Raw genomic sequence first — 15476 nt, forward strand, 5'->3', positions numbered from 1 at the left:
CTGCAGCAGGGGAGGGTTGGGTTGGATATCTACTAACAATTTCTACTAAGAAGGTGATTAAGCATTGGAAAGGGCTGCCCAAGGATGTGGTGGAGTCACCATGCCTGAAGGTGTTCAGCATAAGTTTGGACATGGCACTCAGTGCTGTGATTTATTAGAATGACATGGTAGTGATCAATCCTAAAGGATGGACTTGATGATCTTGGAGGTCTTTTCCAACATTAATGATTCTGTGATATGAGGAATGATACCAGCACATGTCCTCTGCAGACCAGGTTATCCATTGGAGGATTGCTCATTCTTCTCAAAGGAGAACCCAACATACACCCTGACAGTCTTACCCACATGGTGAAGACACTCACTTCTTTATTTCTGCTCATTGATATGGTAACGATAGGTAAATTCTACACCATGCACCACATGTCTTCCTCAGCTATGGTTGCAAGCTGCTGCAATAGCAATTAAAAGGGAATGCAATGAAGGCACCTTGACCACTGATACACGAAAGGCAATTTGGGATTATGACGCTCTGAAGTGTTTTCAATCTTGGTGACATCTAGTTAATGACAATTATTACCCCACTGATGGTAAAGCCACAGCTTTTCTTCTAACAATACTTAGTGCTTCAGTATCTGCCTTATGCCCAATTATAGTGCTGATTAAATCACAATGGAACTGTCCTCTATCTGTTAGAACATTCAAGTATGAGCCCCAAATGAGAGCAAATGGCCAACTGTGGGTGTTGATGCCTGACTGGACAGGAACAGCAAGGATTTATTTGTGAAAATAATACTATTAAGAACTAAGACATTTGCTTTGATGTTTAACAAAATGTCAACCTTGTGTTGAAACCCCTGCAACTGTACTTGCATGTATTGGAAATGGAAGTATCTGTGTGGGAAATCTGTGTGATTGTATTTTTACAGAAAACATCACTGTAGAGACATATGATCATTCTAATGGCTATATATGTAATTTCAGCAAAATGAAGGGATGTAGCTTCAACAGTTCAGCTCCCTCACAACTCACTAGCTGCTACAATCCAACTCTACACTGTGCCAAGTTTCACTGCCTGTCACTGCTGGAATCAATATGGCACTGGCAAGAAACTGTTGCAATACGATGATCTGAGTCCATGCTGAAATGGACAACAGCACAACAGAAAAAGAAACTGGATTACCACCCATCATCAGGCAGAGAAGTTACACCATGTCCTGGAAAGGGTGAAGAAGGACAGAGAACATTGCTGGTGGAAAACTATTTTTGGACAGCCACCCAGAGCAACTGGAATTTTGAATTTAATGTTACATCAAATTGTAGTTTTGTTATTTTTGGCTTTATTGTGTTTAGTGTTTATAATCATCCTGTATATCCTGTCAGAAGATAAACCAAATTATATCCATCCAACATGTAAACCACAGACAATGAACTGATTACATGAAATGTTACATAATTGCATTAATTCTGACGCTTAAATGAGAAAACCTATCAATTAACTATACTCTTACTGCTGATCTGGAATATGCCACGTATTTATGACAAAGAGACAAGAGATTACTGTACTACCACTCAAGGAGTTGGTAATGTGTATTAAATGTAGTCACAGGATAAAGGGACACAAAGCTGGACACAGGATTTGAGATGTAGCCCCAGTGCCCAGCACAGAAGGACAGTCACTGCCATGGTCCTGCTGGCCACACTATTGCTGACACAGAATACCAGGATGACACTGGCATATGCCTGACCAACATCCCACTCCCCCACCCCCCCCAAAATAAAGAATGGACATTTTCCTTGGCCCTCTTCGCTTTTAATCTTTTCTAAACCCCATACTTTTTGTAGGCTTTCACAGTCGTGACCTGATTAAGTTCAAATAGAGCTTTTGCCTTTCTGATGACCTCTCTACCTTAGGTCGGGGCCAAGGGCTGGGACACATGGAGGGCTGGGTGGGAAAAGAACTTTGACACAGGGCTTTTTTTGGGGATCTTTAGGGGTGGAACAGAAGGTGAGACGAGAGAGGTGCAGGTCACTGGGAGAGGAACATGCGTGGGCAAAGTTGAGGGACAAAGGCATTAAAAAACAGGAGCTTGCCCGGTGCCTGCCCAGCCCCTGGCACGCAGCGCTCCTGCTGGCCCCGCTGGCAGCGCAGCCGTCCCGCAGCCCCCGGCCCCACGGCCCTGGCGCTCCATGGCCAAGACGGCCCGGCGGGCTCTGCGCCGCCTCTTCTCCTTCAGCTGCCTCAGGGGGCAGCCGGAGGAGTGAGCCCGGGGCCAGCAGCAGGACCATGGCCAAAGATGCCAGCTCAGCCTGAGGACGCCCAGGGCCAGCAGCAGGTCCCAGAGGGAACGGCAGTGGGGAGATGAAAGGACGGGATGCATGGATGGATGGGTGGATGGTGGCCAAGGCAAGGACTTGGCAAAGGTAGGTCCTGCTGCCAGCCCCTGCCCCTCACCCAGCAAGGCAGCCTGGTCAGGGAGAGCTGGCTGAGGAAAGATGTCAGTGCTGCATTGTATGATCCCAGAGAAGCTGACTCGAGGCCCGGGCTGCATTGTGGGGGTGTGTCCTTGCCCTGTCCCCAGGGAGGGGAGTTTAGGAGTTGAGAAATGCTCCTTGGGTCTCAGCATTGCAGGTAAATGAATTCCAATCCTCCTTTTACAGGGCAAATAGGAAAGCATTTCCCTGTATACCTGCAACATGGATTGGAGAAAGGTGTTAACCCTGCATGAATGACCTGGGGTCCTTACCTCCAGAAGAACTACCAGGATCGCCAGTGCAGAGAAGTGCAGGGAGACTGATGGGACAGAAGGACTGACGGGACACTGCTGGAGCCAAGCCTTTTGGATTGTCCTTTACTTGATCTCTTCCGTACTCATCCCCAGCATTGGCTGTTTCCCACCGCATCCCACCCCCACTCTTCCCCCTCTTTCCTTCTTGCCCTCCTCTTTCCAATCCCTGTCTCTCTCCCCTACATTGATTGCTAAATAAAATCCCTTTTGTTGACTTTGGTAGATGGTCTCATTGTCACCTTATTTTGGGCAGAGGCGTCTCTCACTAATTGCATCTTAGCAGGGCCACACATCTGCACACAGCACTCGAGGTGTGGCCTCCCCAGTGCCCAGAACAGTCACTGCCATGGTCCTGCTGGCCACACTATTGCTGACACAGAAGCCCAGAATGCCACTCTTCTCCTTGTCACTTGTGCACGTGCTGGCTCACATTTGGCCACTGTCAGCCAGCACCCCAGGGCTTGTGTTGCTGGGCACATTTCCAACCACTCTGATCCCAGCCTGGGGCACTGCAGTGTCTTTGGACATAACAGCAGGACTGAGACCTTTCTCTCCTTCACCTAACTGGCCTCACAACATATCCAGCCAGCTTGGCCACATCCTCCTGCTCAGCACATCGAAACCCCCACCCAACTTGGCATCAGTTGCAAACAAACTGAGGGTGCCTCATCCAGAGAATTGACAGAGATATTACACAGAAACCTGCCTACCTGTGATATTTGTGAAAACTGTGTGTATTTGATACCAGCATTTTGGTTTGCTTTGTTCAGACCTGATGTGACAATGATTCCTCTGTTCCTAAATCCTGTGTATGGAAGAGGTGCAAAAGCCAACTGTTAGTGTCCTGTAGAATTCTGCATAAAATCCATGGATGAATAGAGCTATTTTCTGAAGAGTGATCTGTGCAGACCTGATGCACACAGTTACACCTATTTCAAAGATATATTTTGATGTCCCATCAAATGTTTGTTGGAGGTCTCCTAGGGAGGCCTCCAGAAAGAGCTTGCAGTTGATGATAAATCTGCTAATAGCAGCTAGCAATGACACCTTTCCTTTCTTAACCTTTTAGCACATGGCTGCATAAAGCTGCATAACTAGCAAAACAATCACCCAGGTAGTGTCTGACAGTTCTTTCTTTTTTTAAATTTAATTTTAATGGATGTGACAATATGTTCTGTCTTGATGCAGGCGAGGGTAAGCAATCAAACCTGAGGGACAAACAGTAACAAGGGGTGAGGGACTGGGGAATGCACGGCACCTGACAGTCTGCAGAGAGGAGCCAAAAACATCTGGGGAAGCTCAAAAAGTCTGTAACAGGATGCTGGGAAATATTATACACAGTGCTGCTAAATTACTATCAGTCTCAGAGAAGAATTCACAGGAAATTTTAGCAATGGAAATTCAGAAATAAAATAAGCTTTAGGTTTAAGTTCTTTTGAGCCTTTGAGCAGAGTTTTTCATGGCAGCTAAGTCCTGCATCCAAGTTGTCAGAAAAGTTCATGCTGAAATGTAAATTCCCTGAATGGGAAGCATCTGATGAGCCGTGTCTTTGGTGACTTTCTCTCCCAGTTATACAGAAAACTGGGGATGATCCAATGGTTGGAGCATCCATGCAGGCTATGGGCTCTGTTCCTGGCTGCTGGTGCTAACTTCAGCTGGCTGTTTTGCTCAAGGTCCTCATGAAAGGCCAGGGCTCACAGCCTCAAGACACAGTATTAGCTATGAGATGTTAAATGTGAGCCTGTAATTAACTTAGTCACCTCCAGCTCTCTCTGATCACTGGAGAGAAGTGAAGATTAAATTAATCATCTTAGTGTCTCATTCCTTACTCTCTGAAGGTACCTATAGCAGCTGCTCTACTAAAAGCAGAAAAATTAGATCAAATATTATGAAGAAATTCTTTACTGTGAGGGTGGTGAGCCCCTGGCACAGGTTGCCGAAAGGAGCTGCCCCATCTCTGGAATTGTCCAAGGCCTGTCCAAGGCAAGGTTGGACAGGGCTTGGAGCAACCTGGGATAATGGAATGTGTCCCTGCCCATGGCAGCAGAGTTGGAATGAGATGATCTTTAAAATCTATTTAACTCAAACCATTCTGTGATTCTATAAACTACCTCAGTTAGATGCTTAAGTTTGAATATGAGGTGTCTGAACCTGAAATCACTAGGAATTAGACCCTAAAAATCTTTGAAGGTCATTTACTTTGTCTAATTTTTCATATTTGTGATGAGCCCGAGTTTTCTTATCTCTGAGAATTGTGCACTGTATTGTAGACTGTAATCAGGCACAGGGATGCCTGCGCTAGCAGGATGATAGTACAAAAAGCATCCTTCTTTTCCTTGTTACTGACTCAGTCTATTTAGATGACAACTCACCCAGACAGACCTCATCCATCCCTTACCTGATCATTTTTTTGCCTGATCTCCCTCCTTAGCTACAGGTAATTGTGACTCTCCAATGATCTTACAGCAGCAACTATGGAGATTGATATTTTGGCAGTGTTCCTGTCAGATTTATATCATCTGAGAAATATTTCTCTGGAGCAAATGAAAATAAACAAGACTTGGGAAAAGAAACAAACAACTTAACTTTGACTTGTTTTAGGATCACTTCTCAGCTCTATTCCATAAATAGAGTCTGTCAGGATGCCCAATTTTTAAATTCCTGTCAAGATGAGTATAGCAGGAGAGTTGGAAATGGCAAAGTAAATCCCAGGTATGGTGATCATCCTTCAGCTCCAGTTTTAGACATTTCATTCTGTATAGTAAAAAAAAAAATCCTAACATTAAGCAGATACATTTTAATGTAACTTGATAGTTGAGCTGAGCTAGAATACAGTTAAAAAAGTTGTGAGTTGTCATTTCTATCTCTTTTTGCATAGCAGCTTGCTTTATGCCATTTATTATTATCCTTGCTAACAATCATCTTTCCCTGATTTATCTGATCTATCCCATGTTGCAGTCCATCTGGAGCCTTAAACTCCAGCTTAAGTTTTTATTAAAAAAAAATAAATAAAAAAGCTTCAGTGCTCATTCAGCAAAATATGCTGAAAGTATTTAGTAGTTCTTTTTACTTGGAAAATTCAAACCAGTATAGACCAATTTCTCATTTTGTAGTGATGGATACGTTTATATTTTGGTCCTACTGGTGGATGTGTATGCAGTGCATCTAATGCTCATTCATATCAGCAATATATATACACACACATTGCTATTCCAATAATAAAACATATAAGTCATTCCAGGTTATTATAAGTGGACCCAGAAAGCCAATACATCATTTTGGTCTTTTGAGATTTTTAGCTATAAATCTCTGAGTTGTTTGACATGAACTTCTGCTGTTATTTCCCAGGAGAAATTAACTGGGAATATTTTGGTCCACATGGGCCTAAAATGCACTCTGTCCGTGTTAAACATATCTGGAAAAGCTTTGTTGGAAAAGTTCAGATATCTTTACTGGAAAAGAGATGCATATTCTTATCAGATTTAGTAGAGTTCTAATGATAGTCTCTGTGCTTGTGTAACAAGAACAAAAATATGCACCCTGTCATTGAAGAAATCCATGTGCTTCCTATGTCTAAATACTCTGATGGAAATCACAGAAGAGTCCTTTACCCATCACTGATTTTCCTTCAGCAGCTGTTGCAGAAGGTGTTGCTACTGGGAAGTTAATTTTTTATATAGTCAACCACCATGTAATAGGAGATGTGTGTCAGCAGGGTCCAGATACACATCACTGGTCTCCTTGTTATCCGGAAATCCTTAAATCATCACTCTCTAATGAAACAAGAAATGTGTATTCTAAATTCATAAGGATTTATAAACATTCACTGCTGCCATCTGACAGATTTATGCATCACCTGCAGTTCTCTCATTCTTCAGCTCTGTCCTATGAGCCGTGGGAAAATGATGATCCTGCACCATTATGCAGGGCTGAGAAATCTGAAAAAGGTCAGATTACAGAGTCTGAGGGAGCTGGATGACTAACAATGAACCACAAAGGAAGAACAAGACACTTAAATTGATAAATCACAAGACAAAAAAATTGCCTTGTGGATGGCTGGTGTTTGACAGGGTAGTCACTGGACGCCTTTTTTCCAGGGCAGAGGTACTGCTGCATGGCTCTGGAGCAGTGGACAGTATTCTGGCTTTTGAACAGTCAGTACAAGACAAAAGGATTGTCAGAAAATAATTTTCTTCCTCCTGTAAGGAGCTGGCACTTCATTACAGAAGGCAGTGCTCTCTGCCCACACACAATATTTAAACCTCTTAAAACTGTTCTTTGGGCTTCCAGAAACTGGGAAGCATTTCCATTAAATTTCAGTTTTCTAATACATCAGTCTCAGCATAAACCACAAATGAAGGGTCTGTTTTGCCACTGGAATACACCCTGATAGCCCAATATTGACTCCACTTATCTGTGTTGGACTGCAATGACATCAAAGTTTGATGTGACAAATGAAGAATCCATCACATCCTGCAGGGAATTTGCTACAGTCTAATCATCTTCAGCCTTACAAAAAGTGATGACTAACTTCCAGTAGAAAACAGTGTGGATTTAGCTTCCAGCCATTGGGGTTTGATCTGCATTCCTTCTCCAAACTGAAGAGTCCTAGTGCATCTAATACTTCCACAATTTTTCTGATTTTCTATAATCAACTCACTTTTGATTCCTGTCTTCTGATACAGTAAAATACTTGGCGAACATTACTCAAACTTCTCTCTCTTTACAAAATCTTAAATCATGCATGTGGCCAGATATGGAAATGGAATCACCTCCCAGCATAGCTATGGATTGCAGGGTGTTTTTCTCCTGAAAGCCTGTGCAGATGTGCTGATGCCATGGGATCAGGGCTCATGTTCACTAAGCATCCTTTATTTCTGGGCAGATGGTTCTGTTTGGCTCTGTTGTGTTGCTCACACAGTCCTGTCTCAGCCAGTGCTCCTCATTGCTCTGAATCCAGACATGAGTCCATCTATTTGAATAAGGAAGGGAGGATGGTGATGTGGCCACTTCACAGTTACATTCAGGAAATTGCTCTGCAACAGCATTAATTAATGGGTCATGAAAGAAATAGAATCTGTTTCAGCCTCTCCCTTAATCCCACTCCTGTCTCTTCATCATCTGCCAAGATTGTTTTTATTTATAAACAACAGCAATGGGGTTTGGTGTATTACACAGTCACTGATTTAGGTGTGAAAGCAGGTCTGGTTGAGAGCTGTGCAGGGTTTGCTGTTGGTGTTGATATCCCCCAATGCAAACTGTCTTCAAGTTTATGTGTCCTCAGTGCACAGGGACAGTCTTGCCCAGATATGAGGCCTTGTGGCACTGAGTGCCTCACGCAAACCTTATTTTGCCAGGCCTGTGCAGATGCTTTTGCCAAGGATGTGCAGACCTGGACAAAGACTGTACTAACAAGCATATATAGAGTTTGAGTAACACCCTGTGAAACAGATGATTGTTGTCATGTCATACAGCTGGTACATTCGTAAAAAGAAACGGTAACATCTAGGTGGGGCTGAGTTGATAAAGGAAAATGGGTTTCCTAATTTCCACAATGTCCCTGCTCATAAGTCCAGCCACTTTTCTTTGAAAAAAAAAATTCAGAAATGGAATAAACCAGCATAAACCAGCTCCTCAGGAGAGAATCAATCAGCATGTGTTTAACAATGGGAGCCTCCTGACAGGATCTTGGTTTCAGACTAGGTTTCTTGGATTTCACAGACATGAGATCATGAGTGTCATTACCTATAGAGAAGTAAGAAATGGGTTTGCAATGCATTTATGCAGGAATTCATTAATGATCATAATTTATTTACTCCTAACAAAAGAAAACAGACCTGCTGACATTTTCTCAGTGTGTGTGAGTGGACATACCATTCCAAAGTTCTTATGTTGTGTAAATCAGAAGCAAACACAGTGGCAATGCCAGGTGGTCAATAAGTGATTATATTAAGCAAGCAGCAAGTGTCAGTGAAATGTATTTCTGCCTGATGATCCAGTGGATAACTGCAGATAGCTCCAGCAATCTGTGCTCAGTTTTAGCCTCACTATTAAATTGGGTAAGCTACCAGCTCCAAGTAATTTGTAATTTTAAATTAGTACAAGGCTCATGACATTTCTCTTTTGGGACTGTTCCAGTGAGAGGTTTGCTGCCATCATGTTCACATTTAAATAGGTAAGACTGCTTTGGTCAAACTCTATTCATCAGTTCCCTGTTCCTACTGTTTCCTTGGAAGCCAAAAATGAGATTGAAAGGGAGTGGAAAGGCAAACTTTTGCTGGTAAGTCTTCATGTTTTCTGAGTTTTTGTTATTTCAGTTTAATTCTGGTTTTCACTTGGGAAGATGTAAGAACTCCAAGTAAGAGTGTGTTACTTGCCAACTCCTCTGGATTGGAGAAAGTGATTACTAGATGTACAGAGAAAGCTGGGTAGAAGTTTTAAAATATATTGCTCTGCTTCTGTCAGCAAGAATTATCTCTGCTACCTGCCAGCTTGACTTGTTATGTGGAAAGGAAAGCAGAAAAAAAAAAAAACAAACAGAAAGGAAGGGGAAATTCAGGAACATGTTTGCCACCTCATCCAGTGGGGATGACCTGTCCTGTGGCTGTATGACCCCCTTACCGTGCCAATCCAGTCTTCATGATCACATTGGAGCAGAGCAACTTTTATCCCCTCTGCTTTTGAAATTTGTTTCTCAAACATACTGTGGGAGGTGAAGAGATGAGCAGTGGTCAGTTGGGATGAAAGGGAAACAAAGAAATAGAAGAGCAAGGCTAATGCCTTTGGCTCTCCTCAGATAGTGACTCATTATCAAGAAGTCCAGTGGGATTCTCTCTTAGTCCAGATCACATTTATATATCTTTCTAGACATTTCTAGCATTGCAGTGCCTGGAGGAACCTTAACACCATTACCAAAATTGTCATACCATTCCCCTGATCAATGGGAAATCATGGCAAGTGGATCTGCACACAGCTCTTCTCTGACTGCTCTTCACCAAAAGAAGAGCTCAAGTGGATCAGAGGAGGCCATGAAGATGATCTGGGGTTGGAGAAACTTCCATGAGGACAGGCTGAGAGAGTTGGTTTTGTTTAGCTCAGAGAAGACTCCAAGGAGACCTTAGAGTGTTTAATGAAGGCTTACAGAAAAGGTTGGGTAGGACTTTTCCTCTGGAGTGTAGTGACAGGACAAGGAGGAGTGGCTTCAAACTGAAAGAGAGTTTATCTTAGGAAGAAATTCTTCCCTGTGAGGGTGCTGAGGCCCTGGCACAGGCTGCCCAGAGAAGCTGTGGTTGCCCCATCCCTGAGAGTGTTCCAGGCCAGGTTGTACAGGGCTTGGAGCAACCTGTGATAGTAGAAGGTGTCCCTGCCTGTGTCAGGGGGGTTGGAATGAGATGATCTTTAAAATCTTTTGTCCCAAAACATTATGTGATTCTGTAAATGTGATTATTTTCACTGAAACATCTATGGAACAGGAAATTATCTAAACATGAAAAACTAAATCAGATTGTCTAGTCTGTGATTCCAATATTTGCGAGTATATTTTGATTGTGAATAAGAAGGCAGCAGGTGAGTGCTAGGAGACATTATGTAATCAGGTAGTGCAGGAAACTGAGCTCTCAGGTAAATATTTCTCTTGGGCATCACCATATTCCAAAGAGGGGTCAGGTCAGGAAAACTTCAGAGAGTTCTCTGTTTCAGTCAACATAGTGCCCTATATAAAAAATATGACCTGCTTTTGTTTTTTTCATTTTTAACTGTTTTCAATCCTTGCCCAATTTAATTTTTTTCTCTCCTCCCACCAGCCCACATTGTTGGAGACAAAGGTTTTTGAGAGAGTCCTGTAGGAAATAATACCACAGCACTCCAGCAGCAGTGTAGTTTAATGGGATACTTCACGCAAAAATGGATTAATTTGCATAAAACACAACTAATTTCAGTCTCTCACACTCACAAGCACTAAGAGGCTTTTATTTTAAACAGCCTGCCCATAAGTCAGGCATTAAGGCATCTGTTTTCAGGGAGTCTGTCTGGGATTGTTTGCAGTGAATGGAGGACAAGGAAATCAACTTTTGAGACCATCCCCACATTTCATATCTTCTTAAGTAAGTGCTGTTGGTTTGGGATGTGTCTCATTGTGCCAATGAGGAGCTGAAAGTGATTAATCTCTTTATCCTGACCCACCAGCCATCAGGATTTAGTCACTGTTTCTGCTCCAGAGCTGCTTGTCAGGAGAAATTGCAGGAAGTTTTGTGCTAGGATCTCCATGACCTGCTGCTGTAGGTGTCAGCAGCAAATGCCATTTGGCACCTCTTCTTCTTCTGGTGTTTTCTTCCTGTGCCTTCACATTCAGCCTTGATTCATATCAGTATAAACATACTTTTTTCTACAATTTGTCACAGCTGTAGAACTTTCCTGGGCCTCTGTTTTCTAATTCATCGTAGGCATGTTGGTACATGCTGACAAAAAGAGGTGATAGCTACCTCTTATGATGCAGTATTTTTCACCTCACAAATCTCACAAGCTCTTGGTATTGCCCCAGGTATTTCAGCAATATATTACAGCAAACTTTCCTCCTTCCTGGCTCAGGATTACAAAGGAATATTACAATTTGCCTCCTTCCACATAATGATCTTGCCTATAAATTTTAATCGGATCCAATCTTCATATTTTCTCTATTTTATTGGATTCTGGTGAAGGTTATGATGTGTCTTGCTACTTTCCCAGCCTCCTTTATTCAATTTATATAATTCCTGTTTATCCAAGACAAACCAAAAAAGGTTTGAAAAGAAAGGAAAAAGGTAGGACAGACAAAAAGAAATCTTTTGAATAATGGAAAAAACAAGTACTGAGTTCACTTTAAAGTATTGTTCCAAGTAATCTATTTGCATATTCATTCCCCCCATTTTGGTGCCTGATGGACCTAATTAACTTGCCCCATCCCAAACACCTTGGGGCTTATTGAGAAGCCTTCTGAAATCAGGGACCCCAAACGTCCATTTGACTATTCTTATGTTCCATTCCCTTTAACATTCAATTATTCATGTCTCTATTTCTTGTTAAAGAATATTTTATTCCTTACATACACTTAAATGTCTATATATATATATACTCAATTTATATGTATTCATAATGTATATTTACGCATTGTATATACATATATAAATATAGGTATGTAAAGTGCATCTATGTGTAATACCTCACATATTTGTACTCTCTATATTTATATATAGAAAGAGAATTCTGCATCTCTGGAAATATGTACATATGATTATCTATGAACACTCCTGGGTCCAAAGGAAATGGGCAGCCAAAGAGCTCTTTGATCATGAGGGCTCCTGACATGTATTTTCTTGGATAAAAGCTGTTCTTAAATGATTAATATTGAAAAAAATAAGGAAATTTAGACGGAACTGTTGTGACTTTAAGCACAACCCTTCAAAGTAAAGCAGATGATTCTGCCAGACACCTCAAAGGTATGAATACAAATCACAAAAGTTCAATTAGAGGGCACTGAAAAAGTGCAACTGTGACATCTAGATAGAGGAACTTTAGTGTTTACATGGATTTTACAGAAAAACAACCACTGATGATGGACAGCGAGGACATCTGTAAATTGAATATAACAGCAAAAGAACATTAACTTGTTGAACAGGGTTTTCTCTTCAAATATCTGCTGAATTGGTCTCTTTGGTGTCCTCTGCTGCTACAAATCTGAGCAGTGCTTTGTTGCTATGAAAGGAAAATATACATGGAGGAAGGAGGGAATGAACACATGGAATGCCTGTGGGATGCAGGGCCAGAGCATAACTCATCCCTCCTTGGCCAAAGCAGGATGATTTCCTGCAGATGGACACCAGAACCTGTGTCTGGATGGGGACACAAATCAATGTGAGCTCCTACAAATCCCAGAGACTGTCTGTCCATGGGGAGTTTTAGTTAATATCACAAATTCCCAGAATCTTCTCCAAAAAGTGAGGTAGGACCTGTCATCTGGCCCATAGTAGCTACAACAAATCTCTGTAGACTTCTTTCTAAAGACAGCTCCAACAGAGCTCAGGAAATGTTGGGCATAAGATGGAAATTGTCTACAGGAGTTAGCATCTTCCATTTTCCTGTTTGATTTTTTTTTTTTTAGCAGGGTTAGTAGGAAAAAATAGAGGAATGAGGCCAAATGGAAAAGAACAATGCAGGAAATTTATAAGGAAGGTAATGAATCCAATTATAATTTGAATCCTAAACAGTGTGCTGTTAAGTGTAACTGCAGTCTGGCACTACTTTTAATTCATTTTGTTTGGCCTATCAAGGAAAGCAGGCTAAAGCACGCAATCTATTTTTTCACTTGGCATTTCTGTATCCATCAAACCATTTCAAGTAGCCTGAGAGTAATTTCACATTATCAGCATTTCCCTTTAAGTTAGGCCAATTCAAGTGTGGAGAATTAAAATTAATTATTCAACAACAACAAAGGCTAAAATGTGATCAAATTTGGCTGGTTTGTTGGTTTGTTTGTTTTTCTCCTCTCCAGGCACTTTAATTCCCCAGGCTCTGTCCTCCTCTTGTGTATGGCATTTTGAAAGGCAATGACAGATTGTAAATTCAACCCAAGGTTGCTGAACCGTTCAGCAGAGTCAAGGGAGGCCTGATGAATTCCTTTTATGTGTCCTGCATAAGTGTGTATTAAACACTCGTTAACAATGTGATGGTCTGAAGTTTGTTGCAGTTTTGGTACAATAAATCATTGTTCCTCTGTTGATTTGGAAAATCTCTGTGCCTGCTGTGAGCTGCTTAAATGCCACTGCATAATAGAGCATCCTTGAGGTGAGACAAATCCTGACAGTGTGCTTGTGGTGCTGACAAACTTCACCTTCAGCAGTGTGGGACATGAGCAGGGGTGTCCAGAGCTGCTTGAGATGCCGTGGGGTGTCCAGGACAGCCATGTGTGGCAGTGAGATGTGCCCTGGGCTTGTAATACATCAATGCCATTGGCGTGGCCACTGCTGGTTATTTCATCATGTGGCAGGTCTTTATCATCCAAGGAACTCTGACATTTCCTTAAAACAGTTGATTTAAAGCACCAGAATTTGGAGTAGGAAAATTTCAGATAACCTCTGCAGAGATGCTGAGGAGTGCAGGCTTAGTGCAAGGCTTTTTTTCTGAATTTGGGTCCTGCAGCTCTGGCAGAAAGGTGAGCTCCTGTCTCTTTTCCCAACAGGATTATACAGAGTGAGTGTGCACAGAAACCTCTAGACCACGAGTTTAACACCTACTTCCTTTCAGAAAGCTTGTCCTTGTTGCTTTTAGTGTGTTTCACTGAAAAAGAAAAAATCGCACATGGTTAAATTATTTTCCCTATGTTTGTTTAGAACAAGAAGAGTTTTAGGTAGAAAATTGGTTACTCTGAGCTTTGCCAGAAGTTGTGATTCAAGGCTTATATTTCTTCCTCAGACTGGAGAAATGAGGGCTTCAGGGAGAACACACAGCACCTTTCAGTGCCTAAAGGGAAGTTCCTGGAGGGCTGGAGAGGAGCTTTTGAAACAGGCATGGAGAGATAGGACAAGGGAAAAGGATTGAAATCAATAGAGGACCAGTTTAGATCAGATATTAGGAAGAAATTCTTTACTGCGAGGATGGTGAGGATCAGGAGCCATTGCTCCATCCCTGGAAGTGTCCAAACTAGGTTGGATGGGGCTTGGAGCAGCCTGGTCTGGTGGAAGGTGTCCCTGCCCATGGCAGCGGGGCAGAACTGGATGGTCTTTTAAGGTGCCAAACCATTCCATGATTCTGTGATTTTCAGAGGACTTAGTAGGTGAACTGGCTGTTCCAGAGGTCAAAACACATCCTGAAATAACACATGGACATGTCCCTGAAGAAAGCCTATATGTGGGAGAGTTGCTCCCTTGTGTCACAAAGAGCACCAGGGTGGGACAGGAAATAAACCTCTTTCAGTAAGTTAAATATTGCCACGACGTATCTGTCAACCCATCTGCCAAATTCACAGGGGTACAGGAATCCAGTTTGGCCCATAGTAGCTCTGTCTTCAGCACAATGCTGAAGGTTGGAGAAACTCAGGCACAAAACCAACAGACCTGGGCAGGTGACAAAACTGTTGTTGTCAAGGTGTTTTGTTATTGGTATTTACAAGGGGACACAGCTGGAGAATTTGATGTGTTTTCCTGCAGTGGTCTGTGGTTTAAATACCAGCTAAGGAAGAATGCAATAGCACTGCAAATATCTGTAAAATGTTAAGTCGGGGAAGAAATGAGTCAAGGGGTCATCATGAATAACCATTAGGAGTAAAGCAGAGGACAATGTGGGCTCTGTATCAGGAGATTTCCATGGGAAATGCTGGACTTCTTCTGATGGGAATATGTAATGATTGGACAGCTTGTGCTGTGGAGACTGAAGAGCAGTACTGCAAAAAACACTTCATTACTAACCATGCCTGACATGACATGCTGGTGGGGGAGATTATTATTCCAAGTAGGTTTCTCTCTTATTTTCTTTCTTTTTTATTTTTTTTTTAAACTTACTTTTTGTGCATGTTCATTATTTGCTAAAAGGCAGAATGACTTTGGAATCGTTCAGGCTGTATGAAAGCTTCCTACAGAGATTAAACATCTCCTGTGTGGAGTTTGCCTTGTGCACACCACCAGAACGTCAATCTTCCTTCACCTGGAACCACAGTGGGGT

This window comes from Onychostruthus taczanowskii, unplaced genomic scaffold, assembly GCF_017590055.1.
Source record: "Onychostruthus taczanowskii isolate IOZ18803 unplaced genomic scaffold, ASM1759005v1 scaffold66, whole genome shotgun sequence".
Classification (NCBI taxonomy): Eukaryota; Metazoa; Chordata; class Aves; order Passeriformes; family Passeridae; genus Onychostruthus; species Onychostruthus taczanowskii.